This window comes from Rhinoderma darwinii, chromosome 5 (genome assembly GCF_050947455.1).
Source record: "Rhinoderma darwinii isolate aRhiDar2 chromosome 5, aRhiDar2.hap1, whole genome shotgun sequence".
Classification (NCBI taxonomy): Eukaryota; Metazoa; Chordata; class Amphibia; order Anura; family Rhinodermatidae; genus Rhinoderma; species Rhinoderma darwinii.
In genome coordinates this window covers 165,341,274-165,361,844 of record NC_134691.1, presented here as the reverse complement: position 1 = coordinate 165,361,844, position 20,571 = coordinate 165,341,274, and the positions used below count along the sequence as shown (strand labels likewise).

Below are 20,571 nucleotides of genomic sequence, written 5' to 3'. Positions count from 1 at the left end.
TTTTAGTTAAACAGTTAGTGTATAGGTGATTAGACATTGTTCTAATTTTTTTATTTTTTTCACGAGTCAGGAAATATTATAAATTAGATTCTAATTTATAATATTTCCCAGCGCTGGTCACTAGATGGAGCAATTCCCAAAATTGCAGCATTGCATGTGGTAAAGCAACCACATTGCTTTATGCTGCAAAATTTGAGAAAACTCACTCGCTCTAGTGAGCTCTCAGAACCCCCCTCCTTTATCCTGGCTAGTGATTGAACGGTCAAACCTCCTACACTGTGTGTCGCCATTTTTTGAGCTAACACACAGTGTAGTAGGTTAACATACAGTAGTAAACACACACTAAAACACGAACACACATAGAAATAACTTACCTGCTCCTGCCGCCGCCGCTCCCTCCGGTCCGTCCGCTCCGTCTGCTACCGCCGCTCCAAGTGCACAAGTCTGGAAGCCGCGACCGGAAGTAGTAATCTTACTGTCCGGCTGCGACTTCCGGTCCAGAGGAAAATGGCGCCGGACGTCGCACAGTTCAACTTGGACTGTGTGGGAGCGGCGCATGCGCCGTTCCCACACATACGGCGTACAGCATAGTGGATGGAACGGGCCCCGTTCGCATTCACTATGGGACTGTAGCTGCCGTATTCCATGTCTGTATGTGTCGTTAATCGACACATACAGAAATGGAAAAAAAAATGGCAGCCCCCATAGGGAAGAAAAAGTGAAAAAATAAAAAAAAGTAAAACACAAACACACAAATAAATAATTTTTTTTTTAATAACACACTAAAGTCAAATTGATCTAAAAAATATTTTTTTTGTGACACTGGTCCTTTAAGGGGTTTAAAGGGATTTGTATTGCCTGCTTCATACCTAGTGAAGTTGGATTTATGGTTTTCTGTTTACCTAATCAGTTGGCTCAGTGATTTCCGAGCAGCAAATATTATTCTATTTGGCCATGCACTTTTCTCATGTCATGAATGAAAAACCCTGTTATATGTGGGCAGATCACTGTATATAGCTGGCTGGGCATCTTGTTGTTTTTTTGGAGATTGTCCTGTGTAGGTTTTTTTTTCACAATAGCGTGTAAAACAAGAGCAAGAATGTAGCAAGTGAAAAAAGCTAAGAAAAAGAGAAATAATATAATTGTGGTGCATTGGTACTGAATGAATGTGATTTGTTTTGGTCATTTTCCACCTTGAAAATGGCACCAGAATGACACTTCACTGATAAATATAGCGATGTTGTTTGTCATGTATCACATGATTTCAACCAAAGCTCTAGATTGGCTGTATAGTTTTGTAATTCACCGCAGCTCAATTTTTCTGCAACAAAATTAAATGATTACGTAAAATATTTCCTAAAAATATCAAATTAAATGTAAATATATTCATATGAATACACAGACTGCTCTTTATTGCTTATACATTGTCATCAAACAACTTATAAGAAACACTTTTTAGTTTATATCTAGCATTAAATGAGTTAATATTGTATTAACAGGCTCCATTCAAGAGTTATTAAAAAAAAATATCTGACTGTGCAGTGGTTAATACTATTTTCATGATAATTTATTTATTTATTGTAAGTATCATCAAAACAACATATATAAGTAAGAAGATTTGGTGAAAGTATTTTTTCAGTGACTTGTTTATTCTGGTTGTGAGAAATCAATACTTTGCATATATTGCTTGCTATTATGCTGCTCATGTTTTCATGTAGTCATTGTCTTAATCATGAAAATGTCATATGTTACAGACCAAAATCAATAGACAAAGTGATTCTGGAACAAGCTAGAGGAGCTGTTATTTCCCTAAGAGACTGATTTGAACAGTTTCCTTTTTACTGTAACAGGCAGCTGCCTTTCCTGGGTGATGTGAATTGAATGTTTAAGCTACAGCTCTCTCTTGGGGATCCCCTTGAGTTGCCCAATCAAAACTGCAGGGACTGATCCACAGGGTGCCAACTGGACACTAATTACTTCCATCTGGTGCAGTTCCAGACGTCTCCTGAGAAGGAAGGAGTGCAGCTCTTGGCACCAATTGGCTAATTCAATTTACTTCAACAGCATTAACCTCTGTCAGAATATTCATGAGCAGGAGAATGAGAAGCTGTGGCACAAGCAGACGGAATCCACTTAGAGAGAAAGAGCATGTGAGTGAGCACTAAACTATCGTAGAATATCGATCTGCAAGCTCCACAGCCCCGTCACTGAACACTTAGAGCGCACACATTCACAGAGAGGATTGTAAAGGAGCAGCAAGGCAAGGCTGCACATATCTGGCTGAGCATACAAGCTGTGGAAGGAAGGGAGATCCCTGGATCGTTGGGCATCTTTATGAAAGGAAGACTGCATCTGAAGAAGAGACAAGAAGCAGGTAAAGAAGTTTTAGTTCTTACCCACTTACTCTATCTTTGCCTAAGAAACCCTTATATAAATCATATATGATCAGGAGACAGGCACTAGTATTATTATTGGTCATTGCAGGCTGTACTGTGTATATAGCTGTATTATAGTGTGCTGTGAGCTGATAATGTGCTTGTTGGGTGCACAGTTCAGAACCCTGGACAGCTCCCTGGTTTATTACATTGCCCTATATGAGTGCTGATTCATCAAAAGCCTATTTTACCAAATACAATTCATTCAAACTTTTCAACCAAGTTTCTCCAACTTCCCAGTGAACTTAAAACATGTCTCCTCTATTATGCAGAAGGACAACTCGACCTAAGCTATTCATCTTGTATTATCTTTTAGTCATGGACTTGTTAACTTTTTCTCTGCAATATATGGCTGCAGAACGAGGGAGGCAATATCCAGGTCACCTTGCACCCAAGAGATTGCTATTAAATACAGTCGATCTCTGATTATGTTCAACGCCTGGCACAGGGTAAGGAGAACTAGATGGAAAATTGTGTGCGAGTGGAAGAAAAATGCAATTCAGTTGTTAGGAAGCAGTTATCAGACTTGTGCCATACAGTGATAGAAGGGACAAGAATAGGATTTTTAGCCATTAATACATTTTGCTCCGCAGAGAGAACTGAAGCACATTATTGGCAGTGAAAGACAGGGATGCTTAAAAAATGCAGGCAGCTGATTCTCATGGAAGCCAAAGGGGCCAGCGAGGCAGGCTCTGCCAAAGCTTGCTGTAAACACGGAATAAAGATTTCATTGTATGCGAGCTGACTGGAAGAATTATGCACTTAATTGTTCATTCTGATTGGAGATTCTCTCATCATAACTGGTTTGTGTGTGAAGTAATACAGAAATTAATGGAGCTGCTATTTTACCGGCTCCTAGTGAGAAGATAACAATTTTTCTTGATTTCAAGTGTTTTTAATTACAAGTAGTTTTTTGCTTTTATAGATATGTTCATTATAAATTTTTATAAAAGTACGATGTGACAGTAGTGATTTCAGCGTTAAAAAATAAAGGCAGTGTCATATTGTAATCCCAAGTGATGTTTAATCACAACATTAACACACACACACACACACACATTTTCCCTGCGTTACCAATATACATCTTTTATATGGACTTTAGTTGTGTATAATTTTACTGTGCATCTTGTGGCTTGTTGTACTGCTGTAAACTTCAGGGAGATTGTAAGTAAGATATAGGTTGAGCTTTGGCTTCAAATGATAATATCCCCCCGTAGAAAGTAATTTTCTGTGTATCTGTTATTCACATACTGTAGAAGTATTTTATGTGGGGATTAGGAGGATAGTTGCTATTGCTTAGTAATATGAAAAGCTTGAGGGATTCAGGAATGACACTATCCTTGAACCGCATTGCATTGTTTGGACTCATCTTGTTAAATATTTGCTGTGACACCAATAGTAAGTCTTTAACAATAGTCACGGAACCATGAAAAAATTTGAAAAAATAAGTGGAAGAAATTGTGTCAATTTATAATTCGGATAAGTAACTGTATGCAAACAAGTATCACGCATGTATTGATACTGGTATGTGATCTGAAGAATAGTTTTCTTGCCCTATGTACGTAACCTGTGTTTATCCAATATTATGATCTAGTAATTGTCAACTGAAACTCTATGGTTCTAGAATTTATGTGAACCTCCTGCAATGCCTAAACATATTGCAACAAGCAATTCATAACTGTATTATATCAATATTTACACAACATTGTCATATTGGGTCCTCATTAGGATTTATTTCTCTATTGACACATTTTACAAAGAGATCACATTGCCTTATTTACTACTTTACTGAGGCTTTTTTCACACTTGCATTATTTCTTTTCCATTGGGGTTTCTAAGTCATATTGTAATCTAAAAAGCAAAACCGATCCCAATAGATCATAATAGATCATGACCGTACAAACAAATAGACATAAAGGATCATAATAGATCATATGGATCTTAACAGATCTTTCTGACCTGTCATGAATCCTGTATGAAAGGAAGCCTTGATACCAGAGTGAACAAAGGCTAGTTATGATATCTCTGAATATGCAGTCTTGAACTTCTGAAGTTTTCAAGCGCTTATATATGAATATTTAATATGATAAACACACGAGTCTCTTATGTGAATATTGAGATCAATGTGTATATGTTTAGTACTAATACTCCAAAGTAGCATTAACATGATAATCAATTGCTCTGTATGTCATACCTCCTCAACTGACATCAATGTCTTATGAAATCCTCAATCTGCATGCATCACATCACACATTTGGTCAGTATGAGAAGTGTGGAGGAGCCTAAAAAATAATACATTTTTGTAATAATACATTCACCACTTTCCAGTTAGCTACTCTTATGACTTTAAAGAATAAATATGTAAACCTGCTAGCATTTGACTATTTATGTGTTACAATATTGAAAAAAACCATGACAGTTTGGACATAATTACTGTCTCGTACACTATACTTAATCGTAAGAGATCCCGGCAGTAGATGTGATCTTCTCATTATGAAGGTGAACTCATGTTTTTTTTGAACCAAGCAAATCCAAGCAGTCCAAAGTTAGTTAAAACTTACAAACAATAAATATTTTAAGCTCCATGGATAGACTTTCTCTGCAGCTCATTGGCCTTTGAAATCCACCACTTTTCATGTAGCTTCCAACCCATTCGCTCATACCTCCTCCTCCTTTGCTGCCTTTTTTTTTTTGCTCTTCTCTTCCCATTGTGCCATTTCCCTGTTATTCCTCATGGAAATGTAGGAATAAATTGCCAACTGGGTGTTATGACTGTGTGGAGACACATCCCATTGACAGCAGGAATTAAACCATGTACGCTTGTGCCTAATCTAAGAATAGACTAAAGATCATACTAGTGGCTTTACCTCTTTATAGAATTAACTGTACTTAATAGAAATATCAGTAGAATAAATGAAAATAATAATAAGAATAAATAAATATAATAATAATAATTTGTAACAATTGGCAGTATAGATAAAATTGGCTACCAGTGAAACATTGTGCTGTGTTTCCAATAAGCTACAAAATAGATGCCAAACAATTCAAGTATTCAATTTAATAGCGGTAAATAATCTCTTAAGTGATAACCAGCATGGATTCACAAAAACAGGTCATGTCTAACCAATATGCTTGTTTTCCACGAGGAGGTAAGGGGAAATCTGGATATTGGTCATGCAACTGATGTGATGTATGTCGATTTTGCAAAAGCATTTGATACTATACCACACAACAGCCTTGTACTGAAGCTACAGAGGCAGGGACTGAGGGAAAATGTATGCACGTGGGTAGAGAATTGGTTAAGGGACAGAAAATAAAGGGTCGTTATCAATGGTAATTACTCAAAATTAGCTGAAGTCAGCAGTGAGGTACCACAAGGATTAATGATCTTGTGGATGGGATTGATAGTAAGGTGTCAGTTTTTGCGGACGAAATAGAACTATGTAGGATACTTAAAACTCAGCTTGACTATAAAATATTCCAGAAAGGCTTACATAAGCTGGCAGCATGGGCAAAAACACGGCAGATAAATTTTAATGTTGATAAACGTAAAGTAATGCACCTAGGAAGCAATAATAGTATTAATGCCTATACATTAAATGGAATAAAACTGGGAATAACAATACAAGTGAAGAACCTTGGTATTCTGGTTACAAGTAAGCTAAGCAGCAGCACTCAAAGTCAAGCAGCAGCTGAAAGAGCAAATACGATTTTAGAGTATATAAATAGAGAAATAAAAACCTGTTATTCAAATGTAATATTCCCCCTTATAAATCAATTGTAAGCCCATATCTTGAAAATGGAATTTAGTTTGGGGCTCCACATTGTAGAAAGGATATAGGAGAGTTAGACAGGGTTCAAATATGGACGGGTAGTTTATTAAATAAGATGAGAGGTTTCTCTTTAATTGAAAGGCTAGAAAATTGTGCTTTTTCAACTTGGGAAAAAGTTACGGTAGAGGTGATCTGAATAACATGTATATGTGTAAATACAAAGAACTAGCACATTATTTGTTCTTTCCAAGGACTTTACAAAGGACCAGGGGACATTCCTTGCGTGTGGAAGTAAGGCCTTTCAGACATTAACTGGTTGCCGACACAGGACGAGAATGCTCGTCCTGAACGGCGAGTACTTCACGCATTAGGACGAGCATTCTTGTCCTGTGTGACAGCCGTCTGTGCGCGCGATCGAGAACGGGGCAACGACTGTAATACACAGCCATGGCCCCGCTCTGACAGCGGAGAGGAGAGAAACATCTTCTCTCCGCCGTTAACCCTTTGAACGCCGCAATGAAAGCTGATCGCGGCGTTCAAGGACGTGGAACTGCACTTTGTGACGCGATCAAAGCCCACAACTCGTATGGCCAGACAGCCAAGGGTCCATTGAAGGACCCCAGGGCTGTCTGAACTTATTTCCTGTTGTTAGGGCATACTGAGGTATACCCTAACACAGGCTAATGTACTGGCATATAGATCTATGCCAGTACATTACAGTTACAAAATAAAAATCAAAATGATACATCCCTTTATGGGATTAAAAAAAAAAGTTAAATGAATGTAAAAAAATTTATGATAAATAAATAAAGAGTCAAAAAAATACACAGAAACACACATTTTTTTTATAATAAATAAACTTTTTAAAATATAAGTTCCAAAACATGAAATAATATAGACGTGTTTGATATCACCACGACCGTAACAACCTGTACAACAAATGTATAATTTTATTTATGATGATCGGTGTATGGTGTAAAAAAAAATATATTAAAACTGCTGCGGAATTGCTTTTTTTCTGCATTTTCGCCAAAATAAAAATTTATAGAAATTAAATGATAATATATTTGTACCAAAAAATGGTACCTACATAAAGTACAACTTGTCCCGCAAAAAACAAAGTTTCATACAACTACGTAGTACAAAAACTAAAAGAGTTATGAGCGTCGGGATGCAAAGAGGGAAATCTAAAAAAATTGTTCTGTCCTCAAGGCCAAAATTGGCCGTGTCCTTAATGGGTTAATATAGAAAAGTATTCTTTACAGTTAGAGTAGTCAAACGATGGAATCCCCTACCCCAAGATATAGTGATCGCAGATACTATGTCAGCATTTAAAAAATGGCTAAATATTTATTTAAAGATGAATGGCATTAAGGAATATAACTAATCTAACAACAAACAAAGACGTGTAATTGATTCAGAGGTTGAACTTGTTGGACCTGTGTCTATTTTTAAACCTATGTAGCTTTGTAACAGAAAATGTGGACACAAATTAAAAAATGTTCCAGCATGGGTGTAGGCTCATGAACCAAATAGAGTAATACACCAAAAAAAGAAATCAAAAGTATCTATAAGAGACACACATCACTCCATAAAAATTTGAATGAAAAAATATTAAATTTTTAATATATACAGTACACAATGACCTTTGCTTGAATGAAAATATATATGTAAAAAAATTGCAAAAATAACACAATTAATATGTACAACAATATATAAACTTAATTGTATACATACACACATACCAATTCATGGATCTATATGCATGAAGCAAGAAATACATTGCTAGTCATACCAGTAAAACAAAAAAACTAAATGAAAAAGACCTGAGAAAATAAACCTTATAATAAACCTGTTATGAGTCATGCCATATTCATTATAATGGTATAAAATACGCATAAAGGATGCAATGAAAGAGAGAACCTATCCAGTATATTGGTCCCTTACAGTCAAACAGCTGATTTGTTACATAGTTACATAGTTACATAGTTAGTACGGCTGAAAAAAGACACATGTCCATCAAGTTCAACCAAGGGAAGGGAAAAGGGAAGGAAAAATTTCTACACATAGTACAACTTGTCAAAGAGCACATTTTTCTTTGTTCTCTAGCAAAGGGCTCAACAGTGAGCCAGTTTCTGTGGTATATCACAAATAAATTAACACAGTAACTTACATGCAATCTAATAGACATGAGGAACAATTGCATTTTTTTTGTGGTGTTGGCATCACATGCCTATAGGGCCTCTATGAAGCTGCACATATGGTATGTCTACTCTTACTTATCAACATGTCAAAATGAAAAACGCATGTTGAATTAGGGATCTAACTATATTACGCTACTCTGAAAAAAACTGGCCAGTAGTTCGAAGTCCTCCAGTCTGATTTATAAGCAGTCATAAGCATTTTTATCTTACAGTTTGGCTTTTTCGGCAACATATTATTTGCTCATTTTACTCTATTTTTATTACATACCTGAAGCGCACAGTTAGAAAATGTGCTGCCATTAGTCAAGATCAGAACAGCAGTAAAAAGAAAAGAAAAAATCAAACCCTACAAGTTTCATCTGAGTTAACTTAACATAAACCTTTTAAAAAGTAGAAGGCAACGGTTTCAATTTATCTTCTTTATAATTGCATATGCATAAATACACAATAAACCAAAGAGCTGTTTTCATTGCACTCTCTCAGTATAATGTCTAATATCTATATTAACTTGTGCAAATTTGTATTACCAAATGGAAGTTAAAAGCTTTGCAATAATGTTGGCTCATGCAGTTTCCGTGTCACTCATGATCTGCCGCACCATACAATTGCATGTACACATTCAGTGGGTAATCATTTTGCTTTATTTTTTTAATCCAGTCTTACAATACCTCTTGTTTGAACCATATGGGCATTTATATACTTTCTATTTCATTACTCACTCATTTCCATTTGATCTTAATAATGTGGTAATTCAAAGTATGCCTAGTGGGATAGTTGTACTGTACATTACAGGATTTAAATGACTTGTCCTTTCAACCTTCCAATACCCAGGGTATACATCTAGTTAAAAGGCAATAAATGTAATATTCCATTCTGCTATTTTATTCATGAGTATACGTTTATAAACGATATAGGATCACTGAGGTTAGTTTTTCACATTAGGTAATGTTTCTTCTGCTTTTACACACAAACATGTAAGTTGAAACAATTTACCAAATAGAATAAATAAAATGTAACTGACATTTCAGGTGACTATTCGGAATAAATCTAAAAAGAGAAAAAAAAGTAGAGATGCACGGCGCCACATAGTGCAGGTAACCCAGTGAGGGAAATCTAGACAGATGAGACAAGTAATATTCTCACCTATAATAGTTGTGCTAATTCAGGCACAACCCTGATGTCAGCGGAAAATAAATGACCAGATAGTTTGCTGCTGCCACGGTCCAATCCGGTAACAGGATATGGGATTTCAAGGAAAAAAAGGGGCCCACAACTGGCACTTCTATACATGAATTCTATCCAAATATGACGATGAATATAATAAGGGTATTTTTATTGCAAGGCCACGCATTTCGACGTTGAACTAACGTCTTCATGTGGCCTGATGAAGACGTTAGTTCAACGTCGAAAAGCGTAACTTTTCAGAATAAGCTGTCATGTGTTTGCATATGAGGAATAACACTATACCTGACCATTATATGACTTGTATCCTGCATTTACCACCAGTTTTCGCCTCTGCAGGCTCTATCTCTAAATCTCAGCACACAGAGAAATAGGAGTACATGTTTTACCTATCTCTCTCTTTCTCACACACACACACACACACACACACGCACACACACGCACGTACACAAACCAGCATGGTGGACCTTATACAGCAGTATTGAGCAGTGTAGCTGTTAATCTATCTTAGAGGTGAGACATTAAAACACTTACTAGAATCTGCAACAGTGTCTGTGTCTCTTTCTGGAGCAGCTCCTTCCTACTCCCTGCCACATAGACTTCTGTGGGCAGCTGTAACCTAATCCCTCAGTGAAGCTGATAATCTGTCTTTATCTCTGTCTCACTGAAGACAATTTTAGAAGTGAATTGAGAGTGAATATTTCATGCTGGAGGCAGGGTTAAGGAAGAGAAGAGTCTGATAAGTGGAGAAAATTGCATTTTTCTGTAATAAGATGTATCACAAAGTTTCTTATAACCACTTGTACTATTGATTTATTGGGAAAAATCCCCACCACGGTTACACTTTAAGTGGGCTTGAAATGTCTGATCTTCACTAAGATTACATACATGTTTTGTAAGAAAAATGGTTAATGAATTATAATCGAAACTTCATGCATTTTACTATATAAGTTCATTTTAGTTAGAAAAATGGCCATTGTAGAAGCAGTAGGACAAGCAGTCATTTATGCTTGCACACTACTCCTATTAGGCAGCCCGTACATGCAATGGTCGTGCAGCGATAGTGTGTGTCCAAGAACCACGCAGCAGAACCATACACATGGTTTTACCACAAATTGCTGCTCGGATTGAATAGGTGAAACACATGGTTTCAATGTACATCACCTGTAAAAGCTAAGCAGCCGAAAACTTCATAGAAAAACCGTGGCAAATCTCGGTAAATCGTGAACAGTTTTGCCATGCGCTTTACAGACGCACGTCACCATACCGTTGTGTAAAAACTAACAGCTGCTGGTCTTCTAATGTCTTCAGTATACCTAATCAAGTGCTATGCATTCCTTTTTAACCAAGTATGCACACATGTGGCAGATAACACCAATGACTGCAGCTTTGCTAATGTAAATGACACATTGAAATGTACATAGATTGACCAATGGGTGGTAATGTCAACGTTTTAATGATTATTCATTTTCTTTACTTACAGACTTTACTTGCTTTGGTTTTGAAATGCAAATTTTCTTTTCATTTGCATTCAAGATACTTTCAAAAGTTCCTCTTTGTTTGTATGTCCACATGTGGAAGATTTTCTCCAGACATTTCTACAACTGATATCGGTAGTTTACTGTCAGTTAGGCATTAGAATTAAAATTAGAACGAAGCCCCCCCCCCCCCGACATGTTTCGCTACGTCCGTAGCGTCCTCAGGGGTACAGATGCCCCATATGTACCCCTGAGGACGCTACGGACGTAGCGAAACATGTCGGGGGGGGCTTCGTTCTAATTTTAATTCTAATGCCTAACTGACAGTAAACTACTGATGTTACTGATCCGTGTGCCACAGTACACTGCAGATGCTGTTGGAACACACGGATACAGGAATTGCTCTATTTCATTGATTGCATCCGAGTGATGCAAAACTAACAACTGTCAGTCAGCATTGGCTAAATTTTAAACATTGTTTGTTATGGTTTAATTACCTGCTTGTCTTTTGTTTAACTCATACCTAATAAAAGTTACATTTTAATATATCCATATCTCTATAGCCGGCTGGGAACAAGGGCACTTCCCTCTTTTTTGCTTCATTGCAAATTAGTTCTTCTTTGTAAAAGTCTTATGCCCACCAGCCTGCTGGGTCTCTCTCTTTTCTCTCTTGCTTGATATATAATCAATATGGGCTTAAAGTGCAGACTCTCAGCTTTAATTTGAGGGTATTCAGATCCTAATTTGAGCAAGGGTTTAGGAATTACAGCTCTTTAATATGTAGCTGCCTCTTTTTCAAGGGACCAAAGGTAATTGGACAATTATCTTAAAAGCTATTAAATGGGCTGCATGGGCTATTCCCTCATTAATCCATCATCAATTAAGCAGGTAAAAGGTCTGGAGTTGACTCTAGGTGTGTCATTTGCATTTGGAAGCTGTTGCTGTGAACCCACAAAATTAGGTCAAAGGATCTCTCAATGCAAGTGGAACAGACCATCATTAGGCTACAAAAAAAATGAAGAAATCCAACAGAGAAAGAGGACAAATGTTAGGAGTGGCCAAATCAACAGTTTAGTACATTCTTGAAAAAAAAAAGAGCACACTGGTGATCTCAGGAACTCCAAAACGCCTGGACGTCCACGGAAGACAACAGTGGTGGATGACCACAGAATCCTTTCCATGGTGAATAAAAATCCCCTCATAACATCTACACAAGTGAAGAACACTCTCCTGGAATTTGGTGTATCAGTATCTAAGTCTACCATGAAGAGAAGCCTTTATGAGAGCAAATACAGAGGGTTCACCACAGGGTGCAAAACATTAATCAGCCTCAAAAATAGAAAGGCCAGATTAGACTTTGCCAAACAACATCTAAAGAAGCCAGCCCAGTTCCGGAACAGCATTTGTTGGACAGATGAAACAAAGATCAACCTGTACCAGGATGATGGGAGGAAGAAAGTATGGAGAAGGCTTGGAAAGGCACATGATCCAAAGCACACCACATCCTCTGTAAAACATGGTGGAGGCAGTGTGATGGCATGGGCATGCATGGTTGCCAAAGGCACTGGGTCACTAATGTTTATTGATGATGTGACTGAAGACAGAAGCAGCCGGATGAATGCTGAAGTGTTCAAGGATATACTTTCTGCTCAGTTTCAACCAAATGCAGCAAGGTTGATTGGACGTCGCTTCACAGTACAGATGGACAATGACCCAAAACATACTGCGGAAGTAACCCAGGAGTTTTTTAAGGCAAAGAAGTGGAATATTCTGCAATGGCCAAGTCAATCACCAGATCTCACCCCGATCGAGCATGCACTTCACTTGCTTAAAACAAAACTTAAGTCAGAAAGACCCACAAACAAGCAACAACTGAAGACAGCTGCAGTAAATGCCTGGCAAAGCATCACAAAGGAGGAAACCCAGTGTTTGGTGATGTCCATGGGTTTCAGACTTCAGGCAGTCATTGCCTGCAAAGGATTCTCTACAAAGTATTAAAAAAAACAAAACATTTTATTTAGGGTAATGTTAATTTGTCCAATTACTTTTGATCCCCTAAAATGAGGAGAATGTGTAGAAAAATGGTTGCAATTCCTAAATGTTTCACAGGATTTTCTTGTTCAACCCCTTGAATTAAACCTGAAAGTCTACACTTCAATTGCATCTCAGTTATTTCATTTAAAATCAAATGTGGCGGAATGCAGAGCCCAAATCATGAAAATTGTGTCACTGTCCAAATAATTCTGGACTTAACTGTCATAAATACACAGTGAAAGGAAACTTTAAGTTGACTTTGTTAATGACTCTTCAATGTCTCTTGCTGTGTTATATCACGCTGCAGCAAGTAATCAGAGTCAAGATAAACTTGGCTACATATATATATATATATATATATATATATATATATATATATATGTGTGTGTGTGTGTATGTATGTATATATATATATATATATATATATATATATAAATAAAACACTATGCTTTGAGACTGTTAAAGTTAGATTATTTCTTACTCGCTATCTCTGCCAATCATTCGGTGTGCGCCATCAATATTCATGTAAGGAATATTTTACACAAATGTGTTATTTTAAAGACAAGCTTTTTGCAAAGCGCACATGAAAATGATGAAGCACACCCTAAAATGTATCACCCTGTTGCCCCTGTGTTCATAAATATCCCCATTGTGGCCTCAATCTGCTTATTAGATGTAAGGCTCGGCCAAAAAGTGAGGGAGAACCCTTCGGCTTTCAGGGCACAAATGAATGAATTCAAGGCCACATTCTACACTTGTAGAGGCATTGAGCTGTCAGATGGATATAAGCCCACCAGAAGTGATCCAGTTTTGAAAGGCATTGAATTAGGGATGTATTTAGACCCCATCATTAATGCAAAACAAGAGTGCAAAATGTAAATTAGCATTCTTTTTTCTCAAATATATCACTTTCATGACAGTTTTTTTGTACATAGCAAAGCAAATGTTCCCCAAGTTTTATTTTGTGTATTTTTCTGTATTCATAAATACCCCAAAGTGACCCTAATCTGCTTACTTTACACACAGCTGGGCAAAAAAATCGAGGGAACACCCTTTGGTTGTCAGGGCACAATTGAATCATTTCCAGGCCCCATGCCACGCATTTAGAGGAATTGAGCTGCCTGAACAATGGAAACCACCATAAAATTATCCCATTTTAAAAACCAAAGCCCTAAAGTTACACATCTAGTGGTGTAGTGAGCATGTAGACCAAAAATTATTTTAAAAGAGAAAATAATGGGTATTATTTCAGACAATATGTGTATATAATGTTTTCTTAAATTTTTTTTATGTGTTTCCACATGAAATACAGGAAACAATTGTTAAAATGTTATTTTGTTAGAAATATGCCACATTATTAAATTTGGTCAGCATACAATAGAGACGTGAAGCTTTGTATTCATAACGGATGCATCCCACTACATACGTATTTGCCCGTACATATGACTATGTCTTGCTAAACAAGCAGTTGTCCCGCATCTGTGCCATTATGATGCCAATGGACATCATTCTGTTCTAATATAAAATCAGTCAGAGAGGAAAAGATAAACTGACGGCAATATTTTCAAGAAATGGAGGAAAATGTATCCAACTTGAGTTTGTTCACAAGATGAAAGGACACCTATAGGGCTGTCATGACAAGCTATTTTTTTTACAGTGACTGGTTGTACAACGTCTCTTTAGCTCCTTTAATTCTAATTGCCAAGTGACGAGGTACACCATAATAGGCTCCTGCACGTCAGAGTAGAAACCACTATATGCACAAAACAACCAATCACTTAACCCCTTCACAACGTATGATGTATACCTACGTCATAGCCGGGTAGGGGAAGCATGGAGCGGGCCCAAGCCCGCTCCATACAATGCAGGTATGGGCTGTATGTTACAGCCGACACTTCACAGTAACGAGCGGAATCACGCTGGAGCACGATCCCTCTCGTTTAACCAATTAAATGCCGCGGTCAATAGCGACCGCAGCATTTCATTTGTTAGAAAGAGGGGGTGACCCCCTCTAACAGCTCAGTCGCCCCCCGTAATGCAATCGCGGGGTGCCGATGGTTGCTATGGCAGCCTGGGGGGCTAATGAAGGCCCTCAGGTCTGCCATCTTTGTGCTCCTATTAAGCTTTGCCTCTGGCAGGGCTTAATAGAAGCTCATCAGAAAGACAATGTACTGCAATACATTACTATTACAGTACATAGTGCAAGTGATCCAACGATCACTGGTTCAAGTTCCCTAGGAGGACTAATAAAAAAAAGCTAATTTCAGTTAAATAAAAAAAATATATGTACAAAAGCATTTTCATTAAAAAAACAAAAAAAACATAACTGGTATCTCCGCGTCCGTAAAAGTCTAAACAATTACAATATATTATTATTTAACCCACACAGTGTACACCGTAAAAAAACCAAAACAAATTAAACTGCCAGAATCGCTGTTTTATGGTAACCTCATCTCCCACAAAAAATTTAATAAAAAGTGATCAAAACTTCGCATATACACCAAAATGGCACCATTAAAAACAACAGCTTATTCTGCAAAACATATTCCCTCATGCCGCTTAATAGACAGAAAAGTAAAAAAAATATGACTCTCAGAATTTGGTGACACAATATACATTTTATTTTTCACAGATACTTTTTTCCTTGTAAAAGTAGTAAAATGTAGAAAAAAACTAATAAACTTGGTAGCACTGTAATCGTATTGACCCGCAGAATAAAGTTAACATGTGGTTTTAATTGCACAGTGAATTCAGTAAAAACTAAGTGCGAAAACAATGGAAGATTCGTTGTTTTTTTCCTTTTCTACCCCACAAATATTTTTTTTTCCCATTTCCTAGTAAATTATATAGTACAATAAATGATGCCATAAAAAAATTACAACTCGTCCCACAAAAATCAAGCCCTCATAGGACTATATCGACAAAAAAAATTAAAAGTTATGGCTTTTGAATTGTGGGTAACAAAAAATTAAGTTGAAAATCTGAAAAATGGCTGTGGCGGTATATATAAAGGGGCAGTGTCTAAAACAAAGAATTACCAGTTAATTCCCGTAGCTGAGAGCAGTGAGCTTTTACTCCTCCCTGCGGTGCTGCTTTATTCTAATGCAGCGCCGTAAAAGGCTAATGCATTCGAATAAAGCCTGTTAGTGACCGTTGTAAAAACACCTATCGGCGGTCACTAACTAGTTAAAAAATCCCTGTTAAACCACCCTAATATGTCCTAAATACTATGCAATTTGTGAGACAAGTAAGGCAAGCTCACCAGGGGATATGTTAATAATGGCATGGAGCGTCAGGTTTGCTAACCAACATGTTTGCTCATTAGGCAAGACCAATCCCTAAGCTTGCCAATCAGGATATGTTGGCATATGTAGACCAAGCAATCCCACCACAGAAAGAGTTGAGAGATGCACCAATTGGAGAGGCCCATGTTATCAGAAGGGGTTGGGATACACTAAATCCAAAGGATGTCCACAGACTTAAGTAAGAGGATAATTTTTAGATGATCTCTGAGTAGACTACAGTGTCTTCCTACAAGTTCATTAAAAAAATGATAAACTCTCATTTACTGTACCCTGAGTTGGTGATAGAACACTGTCAAAAATAAAATAGTCTTAAATGAGAGTAAGCCAGAGTAAGTTGTTTTAATATTAATTCATCATGGTTCCCTACCCCCTTCTGATGACATGAGTCTCTTCAAATATCACATTTCTGAAAAAGAGTGTGGGGAATAAGGTACAAATGCCATCCTTGTGGATATATCTTTTAGTTGTGAGCATGCTTGTATATTTCCTCTATTTGGCATCCAATTTAGGACATCCATGATAGGGATGCCCCTACGTCTATATTGCTTATTATATAACAATAGTAATTTGCTATCATAATTTGTACTACAGATCTGTCCTTTCATACATTTTGACTCATCTCAAAATATCCTGAGTTGTGTGGCGCAACATGACCAACTTTCAAATAAAACATCATTTTGCAATACTCTTTCAGGAGATGTCTATGCTATATGTGTCTATATGTGGCCCCCCAGTGGTTGTGATATGCAGGTTTTTTTTTGCTAGCATATTGCAATATTGTATTCAATTTCATGACATGAAAAATTGGAGTCCTTAACCAAATTTAAGCAAAGGTAAGAGTGGACACATATGTATGTTAACGTGATAATAAAACTATTACATAATATTTAGTTATATACTTGGACAATGCCTTGCAATTCAAGGTTGTTTGCTTAATGCTGTAACTTAGTATTCGAAAGTAACTTAAGGTGCATTGAAAGAGGAATGTTTTTTTTTTTAATCAGCTATATCCAGAAATTTTGCACGTTGCAGACATAAAATCAGTTATGTGGATTGGATGGATCTATACACCAGGGGTTATCTGTCAAAGAAGATATCTACTTTCTACTCTTGTCATTCCTATGAAGCTATTTCATTCTTTCCGTGCTAATACTGTTTTTCTGTAATTGCCACTTCTCATGAGCTTTGCCCTTTCCTTTCACTCTTTAACTTCCTTCATTCCACTATATGGCATCCACAACCATTTCTCACTCTCCATAGCCTTTGTGCTTTTTATGTATTATTCCTTACTCAGGTATATCTTTCATTTTTCCCTGTACTGCATGCTGCAAGTTAATTTAAGTATGTATTTAATCATAAAGATATTCTAATTTCTGGGTTCTTTTTCAACCGGGTCTATAAATATGCATTGTTCAGATATACAGATATAATATTCACATTTCTTCACTTTTACTTAGTTAATGGTCTCTGACTTAGGGCAATGTCACAGACAATACTAAGATTGTTGACCTTTTGTTATATTTACTATTGGCCCATTTTGCTTTCCTTAGATACAAGGTTTGTCTTGGCACCATGTCTGATATATAGATATATCAAAGCTATAGAAATATCATAGCGATTTGTCAAGGAAGGCAAAAAAAACGGGTTAAGTTTTTAATATGTTCTCCGACATGTCATCCATAGTGATATTATTGTAAGAGATGGGGATTGGCCACTGCAGTCACAGGACATATTGTCACTTCGATGTATACATAGAGAGCCGCTGGAGACTGAGTAGACCAATTAATTAGAGCAGTGCAACAAAAAAATAGTATATTAAAAGCTTTATTATTTTACTGTTTTGGCCTATGCTTTTGTTTTACTACCCAGAAAACCACTGTTAAATTCTTGGAGAAATGGACCTGTTGGAACCTGATACATCCAGCCTATTTCTTTGACATAAAATAACTAAAATATTGCAAAATAAATGCCAATGTGAGCCATTTCATATTTCCGAAATAAAAAGTCAATGCCTTTTTGGTCTAGAAAATGTTGGATGTGTTCTGTGCCTGTGGGCATATTTGCAGACACATCCTCTTTAAGAGCTTTAACCTGGCATGCTATAGGTAGTGCGTAAGATATTTGTCAGTTTAATATGACTACTGCAGCACAATGATTTCACATCAAAGTCATGGAGATTATTATGGAGGACTACTGAGTATCTGAACATGTACCGGAGTAGAAACTATATAGTATATATATAACTATATAACTATAGTATATATATAACTATATAGTTTATAGACTAATATAACTAATATAAAAAATAGCAAACTTTGATATACTTAATTTCCCCCTTTCTACATTAAAAGATGCCTCTACTATGTTTTAACTAAAATAATAGATTGTAATATGCTCCATGAAGGTACCGCCTGTTCATGGGCGTAACTATAGCCGTAACAGCCATAGCAGCTGTTAAGAGGTTGAGGAGGTCCAGTCAGGTGCTAGAACATTGTCCCATTTTCTGGGGCGTAAAAAAGGTTGGTGGCTCTCTGCTATCTAGCACTACTGTTTGGGCTCGCTGATATTTGGTGCTATTATCCATACATAATTATTGCTACTTATGCTGCTGTTTTAGTTTACTGTCATTAGGTGGTAGTGGCCCATCTCAGCTTGCTATGGGGCCCTATGAATTCTAGTTCCACCCCTGCGCCTCATTTTCAAACAATATGCAATAGCAAAAATACTCTCTGTTTTACAGCTAAATGACCAGAGCAAATTTCACAATTTTGCTATGCGCTTCTTTACATGACTATAACTCAGCAGGTGAATAAAGTTCATCTTTGAATTTTACACTCTTTTTAAAGGACAGATAGGGCTTTGTTTTAGTGGCATTTGTCAGTATATATCATTTTTTTTTTTTTCACTAAAGTGGGCAAAATTGGAAAAAAATGCAAGAATTTAACAATTGCGTCGGTTTATGCTAGCATTTTTCACACACGGTATGAACCACGGCCAAAATTAATCTCCTTTCACATTCTTCCACTTCTCCCGTGCATGGGGATACCAAATATGTGAGCCTTATTCACTGTGCGGGCATGTGCCAGGGCTTGGCATAAAAGGAGGCTTTTTGGCCTTTTCGGTCCAGGAATTTTGCATTTGATTTTATAGCCGCATACTGTTTTCTGGGGGGTGTAATGCTGCTGAAACATTAGAATCACCCCATAAATGACTTCATTCGCACAAGTAGACCCCACAAGGTTTCCTTCAAGGGGTTTATCATATTTTTAGCAAGTCCAGTTTTCTTCTGAAAGTTTCTTGAATAAGATGGAACAAAATAAAATCAGCACTTTTTTAGCAAATGCGTCAGTTTAGGCTAGTATTTTTCACACACGGTATAGACCACGGCCAAAATTCATCTCCTTTCACGTTCTTCCACTTCTCCCGTGCATGGGGATACCAAATATGTGTGCCTTATTCGCTGTGCGGGCATGTGCCAGGGCTTGGCATAAAAGGAGGCTTTTTGGCATTTTCGGTCCAGGAATTTTGCATTTGATTTTAGAGCCGCATACTGTTTTCTGGGGGGCCTAATGCTGCTGAAACATTAGAAACACCCCATAAATGACTTCATTCACACAAGTAGACCCCACAAGGTTTCCTTCAAGGGGTTTATCATATTTTTAGCAAGTCCAGTTATCTTCTGAAAGTTTCTTGAATAAGATGGAACAAAATAAAATCAGCACTTTTTTAGCAAATGCGTCAGTTTAGGCTAGTATTTTTCACACACGGTATAGACCACGGACAAAATTCATCTCCTTTCACATTCTTCCACTTCTCCCGTGCATGGGGATACCAAATATGTGAGCCTTATTCACTGTGCGGGCATGTGCCAGGGCTTGGCATAAAAGGAGGCTTTTTGGCCTTTTCGGTCCAGGAATTTTGCATTTGATTTTATAGCCGCATACTGTTTTCTGGGGGGTGTAATGCTGCTGAAACATTAGAATCACCCCATAAATGACTTCATTCGCACAAGTAGACCCCACAAGGTTTCCTTCAAGGGGTTTATCATATTTTTAGCAAGTCCAGTTTTCTTCTGAAAGTTTCTTGAATAAGATGGAACAAAATAAAATCAGCACTTTTTTAGCAAATGCGTCAGTTTAGGCTAGTATTTTTCACACACG

General features: G+C 37.1%; 1 protein-coding gene across 4 annotated transcripts in view; it reads left to right on the top strand.

Annotated features, from left to right (window-relative positions):
* The first annotated feature begins 2,001 nt into the window (after window positions 1-2,001).
* CDH20 (cadherin 20) overlaps window positions 2,002-20,571 on the top strand; it is a 456,770-nt gene continuing 438,200 nt past the window's right edge. For all 4 annotated transcript variants that reach the window (XM_075826736.1, XM_075826738.1, XM_075826737.1 and 1 more), the window contains exon 1: window positions 2,002-2,374. The gene's annotated coding sequence lies outside the window, so the exon portion shown is untranslated. The remainder of the gene's footprint in view (window positions 2,375-20,571) is intronic.